Raw genomic sequence first — 10,086 nt, forward strand, 5'->3', positions numbered from 1 at the left:
TTGGAGTTCTAAGTATGATGATTTCACTGGCTCACAAGAGCAATAAACGTGCATTTGATCATTGATTCATAATCTCATTTAAATGCACTATTGTGAAGCTTATTTGATTTCTAATTTTATTGGACACTCGCTGAGCTTTTAGCTCATCCCAAAAATATATTTTCTCCCCACAGGGTTCGAGGCAAGGGAAGCGCTTGTATTAAGTTCTTCGTGTGACTGGATGGTTTATCTCTTGTATAGTTTGAATTTGGATTTCATCTTGTGTAATAGTTACGTTCCACGTTTGGGAACTAGTTTCCGCTTCGCTTATGATATGTAATTAATGGAGAATGTGATGTATTATTTGAGATGTGCTCTGTAATTTATTTGAGAACTGTAGTAAGTGAGTGATTCCCGACGAGAGCTGGGCAGGCGGTCCGCCGAACCCTTTGGTTCGCCTTAGGGGAGGTGGGGCTGTCACCAGAGATTAGGGTTCAGAGGGGGGCTAGACAGTTGGTATCAGAGAGGGTTCAGAGTAGTGTATCCTAGACTAGACTAAAGTTTAGGATGTCTGACTGCGGGACTGGTTTGAACGTGGTAAGCGTAAGATATGACTTGATTGCTTCCAAGCGTACATCAACAGATTCTGGTACTTGCGTACGACCTGAGTCGTAAAATTTCTTAGTTTTGGATTCTTGTATTTAAGCACTCGATACTTTTTCTGAGGGAATGCTTGTGAATTTGGAAGGAACATGGTCTAGTATATGATGATGTGAATAGGAATCATAAGTGAATGTGAGATAAGTTGTAATGGCACAGGTTGGAGTACAGAGGATTTCGTATTGTACTCGAGACTTAACCGGATGAGGAGATTGAAATGATAAATGTTATTTAGAACTTGTCCAATAAGTGTTTAGCTAGGATTATGATAGGTTATGGTGGTTACCGGAATTATTGCGAAAACTTCTGATTTTGCATTCTTCTTCTAGTCTTCTTGTTTGATTAAGGTTTGCACCACCCGATTTGTAAGTGTTGGGATTTGAAAAGTTTGAACTGCCTGAGACCGACTAGGTTGAGCTCATTTTAGACTTGAACTTGTTTAGGCGAGTGTGTTCTTACGTACACTTAATGGACCTGACTTGACTGAATATATGGTGTCTCTTTTACGCATGAGTAAGTAGCTTGATTCGTATATGACCTATATGTGGACTTGAAGTCTGTGACTACTTGAGAATGTGAGTTGCTGGGCATAAGCTAGGAGAGTGAGTTCTTATTCGTACCTGTGCTCCATGAATTTGAAGTAATTGACCCTGTTTTTGAACTTGTATGCTTTTATGTGTGGTTGTAGACTGGCTACTACTCTTCTGTAACGGTTGAACCGAACCTCTCTGGTGGGGCATTACCTGTTGTGTTGTCCAGCACCGCCATTCTTCTGGCGAGGTATGCCTCCTGTGTTATCAAGCACCACCAGGGATGAAATTCTTGAACTGAACCTCTCTGGTGGGGTATTGCCTGATGTGTTATCGAGCACCGCCATTCTTTTGGCGAGGCATGCCTGTTGTGTTATCAAGCACCACTAGGGATGAAATTCTTGAGTTAAGACTCTCTTGTGAAGTATAGCCGTTGTGCTAACTTGTTGTGTTGTCCAGCACCACCAGGGGTAAATTTCCGATCGGAGGCTTGGCTATGGCCTGAATTTCTTCCAGATATCTGGGACTTTATTTCCAACTCAGGGCCAGTTGTTTGAATCGAGCCCTTTTGCATGTTCTTTTTGGTTACTTGTTTAGCTATCTGTTGGCCCGTTGCTAAGTGATAAGTGAGATTGGAGTTATTCTTAGTACTTTACTATTTTTCGAGGACTATTTTGATCTGATTAGTACGAGTTGGAATGTCGAGGACGACATTCTTTTAAGGGGTGGAGTTTGTAACGCCCGAAAGAAGAAGAAAAGAACAAAATTTCTGGTGAAAAGTAAACAGTGACAATCCGGCCGGATTCTTGGCCGGATTGGAAGGGTTTTTGGAAAAAAATTTGAATTCGCCACTGCCTTGAATCCGGCCGGATTGTGACGTGTCACAGTCGGCAGCCAAGTTTGACTGGCTGTTTTCCTTCATTCTTATCTTGTTTTGGCTGAATTTGGTATTCATTTTTTCTCCTTCTTGGCCGGCCACTTTGAGATGAAAAACCAAGAGAGTTTCCTCAACTTCAACTTCCATTTTTCTCAAATATTGAGTTTTCACCGATGGTCTTGTAAAATACTCCATAAAAGTGACTTGCTAAGGAAGATTAGAGAAGGTGATGGTGTGGTTTTGGCAAAGGAAGCTCTAAGTTACTATCTTTCTTGAGTTTTAAGGTAAGGTGCTAAGGAACTTCCTCTTTGTTCTCAATAATGGTAAAATAGTGGTTTCTACTGGCTAAAATTGCTATTTTGTGGAAGATTTATGGTTGAAAGTAGAGTTTTGCTAAATTTTAGATTTATTGGTGATTTTTTTGATTTTATATGATAATCATTGGTTGGCCATGGAATGATAGATTGATATAGTTTAAAATGAAGCTTGTGTATATTAGTTGTGATGGTTTGCGAAAAATTTCTGTTTGTTGGGTAAATTTCAATTCTAGGGTTTCGAATTGGGGCTTTCTTGTGATTAGTATTGGAGCTATTAATTGGCTCAAGTGGAAGGGCATTGTGGCCCTAATTAGGTGTGTTTTATAGTCTATGATTTGTATGTGTACTTGTGATTGAATTGAGATGTGATTGGTAATGTATTGTAGGAGGGAAAATAAGAAAGTTAAAAGGAAGTGCTGTCCAATCTTTGAGAGTATTTGATTGCTTTGAGTTAGTGGACTCTTGGTAGAAATGAAGGGTTTGGACTCGAGCAATGCAATGAGTTATGATGGATGAGATTCATGAGCCGTGGTTGGTGAGTGATTCCTTAACAATTTGCTAAATTACTTTTCGAACTATTTCTTGCATTACATACTCGATTGCATATCAGGAGTGCTTGCAGGTGTATCATGAAATGATTTGGCTCCAATGAGTTCTTGGGAAGTCTTGTGCTTAGAACCAACGTCTCCACCCCTGATTATTTGGAGCAAATGGCTCCCTTGTACTGTTTGACTGACTGGATCCGTTGGAGCGTTGGAGTTCTAAGTATGATGATTTCACTGGCTCACAAGAGCAATAAACGTGCATTTGATCATTGATTCATAATCTCATTTAAATGCACTATTGTGAAGTTTATTTGATTTCTAATTTTATTGGACACTCGCTGAGCTTTTAGCTCATCCCAAAAATATATTTTCTCCCCACAGGGTTTGAGGCAAGGGAAGCGCTTGTATTAAGTTCTTCGTGTGACTGGATGGTTTATCTCTTGTATAGTTTGAATTTGGATTTCATCTTGTGTAATAGTTACGTTCCACGTTTGGGAACTAGTTTCCGCTTCGCTTACGATATGTAATTAATGGAGAATGTGATGTATTATTTGAGATGTGCTTTGTAATTTATTTGAAAACTGTAGTAAGTGAGTGATTCCCGACGAGAGCTGGGCAGGCGGTCCGCCGAACCCTTTGGTTCGCCTTAGGGTGAGGTGGGGCTGTCACAGTTGGTATCAGAGATTAGGGTTCAGATCTCTGTAGTGTATCCTAGACTAGACTAAAGTTTAGGATGTCTGACTGTGGGACTGGTTTGAACGTGGTAAGCGTAAGATATGACTTGATTGCTTCCAAGCGTACATCAACAGATTCTGGTACTTGCGTACTACCTGAGTCGTAAAATTTCTTAGTTTTGGATTCTTGTATTTAAGCACTCGATACTTTTTCTGAGGGAATGCTTGTGAATTTGGAAGGAACATGGTCAAGTATATGATGATGTGAATAGGAATCATAAGTGAATGTGAGATAAGTTGTAATGGCACAGGTTGGAGTACAGAGGATTTCGTATTGTACTCGAGACTTAACCGGATGAGGAGATTGAAATGATAAATGTTATTTAGAACTTGTCCAATAAGTGTTTAGCTAGGATTATGATAGGTTATGGTGGTTACCGGAATTATTGCGAAAACTTCTGATTTTGCATTCTTCTTCTAGTCTTCTTGTTTGATTAAGGTTTGCACCACCCGATTTGTAAGTGTTGGGATTTGAAAAGTTTGAACTGCCTGAGACCGACTAGGTTGAGCTCATTTTAGACTTGAACTTGTTTAGGCGAGTGTGTTCTTACGTACACTTAATGGACCTGACTTGACTGAATATATGGTGTCTCTTTTACGCATGAGTAAGTAGCTTGATTCGTATATGACCTATATGTGGACTTGAAGTCTGTGACTACTTGAGAATGTGAGTTGCTGGGCATAAGCTAGGAGAGTGAGTTCTTATTCGTACCTGTGCTCCATGAATTTGAAGTAATTGACCCTGTTTTTGAACTTGTATGCTTTTATGTGTGGTTGTAGACTGGCTACTACTCTTCTGTAACGGTTGAACCGAACCTCTCTGGTGGGGCATTACCTGTTGTGTTGTCCAGCACCGCCATTCTTCTGGCGAGGTATGCCTCCTGTGTTATCAAGCACCACCAGGGATGAAATTCTTGAACTGAACCTCTCTGGTGGGGTATTGCCTGATGTGTTATCGAGCACCGCCATTCTTTTGGCGAGGCATGCCTGTTGTGTTATCAAGCACCACTAGGGATGAAATTCTTGAGTTAAGACTCTCTTGTGAAGTATAGCCGTTGTGCTAACTTGTTGTGTTGTCCAGCACCACCAGGGGTAAATTTCCGATCGGAGGCTTGGCTATGGCCTGAATTTCTTCCAGATATCTGGGACTTTATTTCCAACTCAGGGCCAGTTGTTTGAATCGAGCCCTTTTGCATGTTCTTTTTGGTTACTTGTTTAGCTATCTGTTGGCCCGTTGCTAAGTGATAAGTGAGATTGGAGTTATTCTTAGTACTTTACTATTTTTCGAGGACTATTTTGATCTGATTAGTACGAGTTGGAATGTCGAGGACGACATTCTTTTAAGGGGTGGAGTTTGTAACGCCCGAAAGAAGAAGAAAAGAACAAAATTTCTGGTGAAAAGTAAACAGTGACAATCCGGCCGGATTCTTGGCCGGATTGGAAGGGTTTTTGGAAAAAAATTTGAATTCGCCACTGCCTTGAATCCGGCCGGATTGTGACGTGTCACAGTCGGCAGCCAAGTTTGACTGGCTGTTTTCCTTCATTCTTATCTTGTTTTGGCTGAATTTGGTATTCATTTTTTCTCCTTCTTGGCCGGCCACTTTGAGATGAAAAACCAAGAGAGTTTCCTCAACTTCAACTTCCATTTTTCTCAAATATTGAGTTTTCACCGATGGTCTTGTAAAATACTCCATAAAAGTGACTTGCTAAGGAAGATTAGAGAAGGTGATGGTGTGGTTTTGGCAAAGGAAGCTCTAAGTTACTATCTTTCTTGAGTTTTAAGGTAAGGTGCTAAGGAACTTCCTCTTTGTTCTCAATAATGGTAAAATAGTGGTTTCTACTGGCTAAAATTGCTATTTTGTGGAAGATTTATGGTTGAAAGTAGAGTTTTGCTAAATTTTAGATTTATTGGTGATTTTTTTGATTTTATATGATAATCATTGGTTGGCCATGGAATGATAGATTGATATAGTTTAAAATGAAGCTTGTGTATATTAGTTGTGATGGTTTGCGAAAAATTTCTGTTTGTTGGGTAAATTTCAATTCTAGGGTTTCGAATTGGGGCTTTCTTGTGATTAGTATTGGAGCTATTAATTGGCTCAAGTGGAAGGGCATTGTGGCCCTAATTAGGTGTGTTTTATAGTCTATGATTTGTATGTGTACTTGTGATTGAATTGAGATGTGATTGGTAATGTATTGTAGGAGGGAAAATAAGAAAGTTAAAAGGAAGTGCTGTCCAATCTTTGAGAGTATTTGATTGCTTTGAGTTAGTGGACTCTTGGTAGAAATGAAGGGTTTGGACTCGAGCAATGCAATGAGTTATGATGGATGAGATTCATGAGCCGTGGTTGGTGAGTGATTCCTTAACAATTTGCTAAGTTACTTTTCGAACTATTTCTTGCATTACATACTCGATTGCATATCAGGAGTGCTTGCAGGTGTATCATGAAATGATTTGGCTCCAATGAGTTCTTGGGAAGTCTTGTGCTTAGAACCAACGTCTCCACCCCTGATTATTTGGAGCAAATGGCTCCCTTGTACTGTTTGACTGACTGGATCCGTTGGAGCGTTGGAGTTCTAAGTATGATGATTTCACTGGCTCACAAGAGCAATAAACGTGCATTTGATCATTGATTCATAATCTCATTTAAATGCACTATTGTGAAGTTTATTTGATTTCTAATTTTATTGGACACTCGCTGAGCTTTTAGCTCATCCCAAAAATATATTTTCTCCCCACAGGGTTCGAGGCAAGGGAAGCGCTTGTATTAAGTTCTTCGTGTGACTGGATGGTTTATCTCTTGTATAGTTTGAATTTGGATTTCATCTTGTGTAATAGTTACGTTCCACGTTTGGGAACTAGTTTCCGCTTCGCTTACGATATGTAATTAATGGAGAATGTGATGTATTATTTGAGATGTGCTTTGTAATTTATTTGAAAACTGTAGTAAGTGAGTGATTCCCGACGAGAGCTGGGCAGGCGGTCCGCCGAACCCTTTGGTTCGCCTTAGGGTGAGGTGGGGCTGTCACAGTTGGTATCAGAGATTAGGGTTCAGATCTCTGTAGTGTATCCTAGACTAGACTAAAGTTTAGGATGTCTGACTGTGGGACTGGTTTGAACGTGGTAAGCGTAAGATATGACTTGATTGCTTCCAAGCGTACATCAACAGATTCTGGTACTTGCGTACGACCTGAGTCGTAAAATTTCTTAGTTTTGGATTCTTGTATTTAAGCACTCGATACTTTTTCTGAGGGAATGCTTGTGAATTTGGAAGGAACATGGTCTAGTATATGATGATGTGAATAGGAATCATAAGTGAATGTGAGATAAGTTGTAATGGCACAGGTTGGAGTACAGAGGATTTCGTATTGTACTCGAGACTTAACCGGATGAGGAGATTGAAATGATAAATGTTATTTAGAACTTGTCCAATAAGTGTTTAGCTAGGATTATGATAGGTTATGGTGGTTACCGGAATTATTGCGAAAACTTCTGATTTTGCATTCTTCTTCTAGTCTTCTTGTTTGATTAAGGTTTGCACCACCCGATTTGTAAGTGTTGGGATTTGAAAAGTTTGAACTGCCTGAGACCGACTAGGTTGAGCTCATTTTAGACTTGAACTTGTTTAGGCGAGTGTGTTCTTACGTACACTTAATGGACCTGACTTGACTGAATATATGGTGTCTCTTTTACGCATGAGTAAGTAGCTTGATTCGTATATGACCTATATGTGGACTTGAAGACTGTGACTACTTGAGAATGTGAGTTGCTGGGCATAAGATAGTAGAGTGAGTTCTTATTCGTACCTGTGCTCCATGAATTTGAAGTAATTGACCCTGTTTTTGAACTTGTATGCTTTTATGTGTGGTTGTAGACTGGCTACTACTCTTCTGTAACGGTTGAACCGAACCTCTCTGGTGGGGCATTACCTGTTGTGTTGTCCAGCACCGCCATTCTTCTGGCGAGGTATGCCTACTGTGTTATCAAGCACCACCAGGGATGAAATTCTTGAACTGAACCTCTCTGGTGGGGTATTGCCTGATGTGTTATCGAGCACCGCCATTCTTTTGGCGAGGCATGCCTGTTGTGTTATCAAGCACCACTAGGGATGAAATTCTTGAGTTAAGACTCTCTTGTGAAGTATAGCCGTTGTGCTAACTTGTTGTGTTGTCCAGCACCACCAGGGGTAAATTTCCGATCGGAGGCTTGGCTATGGCCTGAATTTCTTCCAGATATCTGGGACTTTATTTCCAACTCAGGGCCAGTTGTTTGAATCGAGCCCTTTTGCATGTTCTTTTTGGTTACTTGTTTAGCTATCTGTTGGCCCGTTGCTAAGTGATAAGTGAGATTGGAGTTATTCTTAGTACTTTACTATTTTTCGAGGACTATTTTGATCTGATTAGTACGAGTTGGAATGTCGAGGACGACATTCTTTTAAGGGGTGGAGTTTGTAACGCCCGAAAGAAGAAGAAAAGAACAAAATTTCTGGTGAAAAGTAAACAGTGACAATCCGGCCGGATTCTTGGCCGGATTGGAAGGGTTTTTGGAAAAAAATTTGAATTCGCCACTGCCTTGAATCCGGCCGGATTGTGAAGTGTCACAGTCGGCAGCCAAGTTTGACAGGCTGTTTTCCTTCATTCTTATCTTGTTTTGGCTGAATTTGGTATTCATTTTTTCTCCTTCTTGGCCGGCCACTTTGAGATGAAAAACCAAGAGAGTTTCCACAACTTCAACTTCCATTTTTCTCAAATATTGAGTTTTCACCGATGGTCTTGTAAAATACTCCATAAAAGTGACTTGCTAAGGAAGATTAGAGAAGGTGATGGTGTGGTTTTGGCAAAGGAAGCTCTAAGTTACTATCTTTCTTGAGTTTTAAGGTAAGGTGCTAAGGAACTTCCTCTTTGTTCTCAATAATGGTAAAATAGTGGTTTCTACTGGCTAAAATTGCTATTTTGTGGAAGATTTATGGTTGAAAGTAGAGTTTTGTTAAATTTTAGATTTATTGGTGATTTTTTTGATTTTATATGATAATCATTGGTTGGCCATGGAATGATAGATTGATATAGTTTAAAATGAAGCTTGTGTATATTAGTTGTGATGGTTTGCAAAAAATTTCTGTTTGTTGGGTAAATTTCAATTCTAGGGTTTCGAATTGGGGCTTTCTTGTGATTAGTATTGGAGCTATTAATTGGCTCAAGTGGAAGGGCATTGTGGCCCTAATTAGGTGTGTTTTATAGTCTATGATTTGTATGTGTACTTGTGATTGAATTGAGATGTGATTGGTAATGTATTGTAGGAGGGAAAATAAGAAAGTTAAAAGGAAGTGCTGTCCAATCTTTGAGAGCATTTGATTGCTTTGAGTGAGTGGACTCTTGGTAGAAATGAAGGGTTTGGACTCGAGCAATGCAATGAGTTATGATGGATGAGATTCATGAGCCGTGGTTGGTGAGTGATTCCTTAACAATTTGCTAAGTTACTTTTAGAACTATTTCTTGCATTACATACTCGATTGCATATCAGGAGTGCTTGCAGGTGTATCATGAAATGATTTGGCTCCAATGAGTTCTTGGGAAGTCTTGTGCTTAGAACCAACGTCTCCACCCCTGATTATTTGGAGCAAATGGCTCCCTTGTACTGTTTGACTGACTGGATCCGTTGGAGTTCTAAGTATGATGATTTCACTGGCTCACAAGAGCAATAAACGTGCATTTGATCATTGATTCATAATCTCATTTAAATGCACTATTGTGAAGCTTATTTGATTTCTAATTTTATTGGACACTCGCTGAGCTTTTAGCTCATCCCAAAAATATATTTTCTCCCCACAGGGTTCGAGGCAAGGGAAGCGCTTGTATTAAATTATTCGTGTGACTGTATGGTTTATCTCTTGTATAGTTTGAATTTGGAATTCATCTTGTGTAATAGTTACGTTTCATGTTTGGGAACTACTTTCCGCTTCGCTTATGATATGTAATTAATGGAGAATGTGATGTATTATCTGAGATGTGCTTTGTAATTTATTTGAGAACTGTAGTGAGTGAGTGAGTCCTGGTGAGAGTTGGGCAGGCGGTCCGCCGAACCTTTTGGTTCACCTTAGAGGGAGGTGGGGCTGTCACATAGGTAGTTACAGTCAAAATAGAATTTGTCCACATGCTTGTTGGTAGGCTGTATTTTTGCTTTCTGTCAAACGTGCTGAAGAGGTGTGACTTCTTCTTCATTGTAGCTTGTAATTATAACATGATTGGTGCCTTTGATTGTTTTTCATGTGGACTTGATGGTTTGATGTAACAAAGTAGTATTTTGCCTTGGATAGCTTGAGTGATCTGATACAGTAGATTCATGTCCTAGGCATAGAAAATAGTAAGTATGTTGTAGTTAAAAATATTAGTAATCAATGTGGTTTAGATAAATATTGTACCTTATTGTCAATTTGCTGCAGGTGA

Source organism: Coffea eugenioides, chromosome 4 (genome assembly GCF_003713205.1).
Source record: "Coffea eugenioides isolate CCC68of chromosome 4, Ceug_1.0, whole genome shotgun sequence".
NCBI lineage: Eukaryota > Viridiplantae > Streptophyta > Magnoliopsida > Gentianales > Rubiaceae > Coffea > Coffea eugenioides.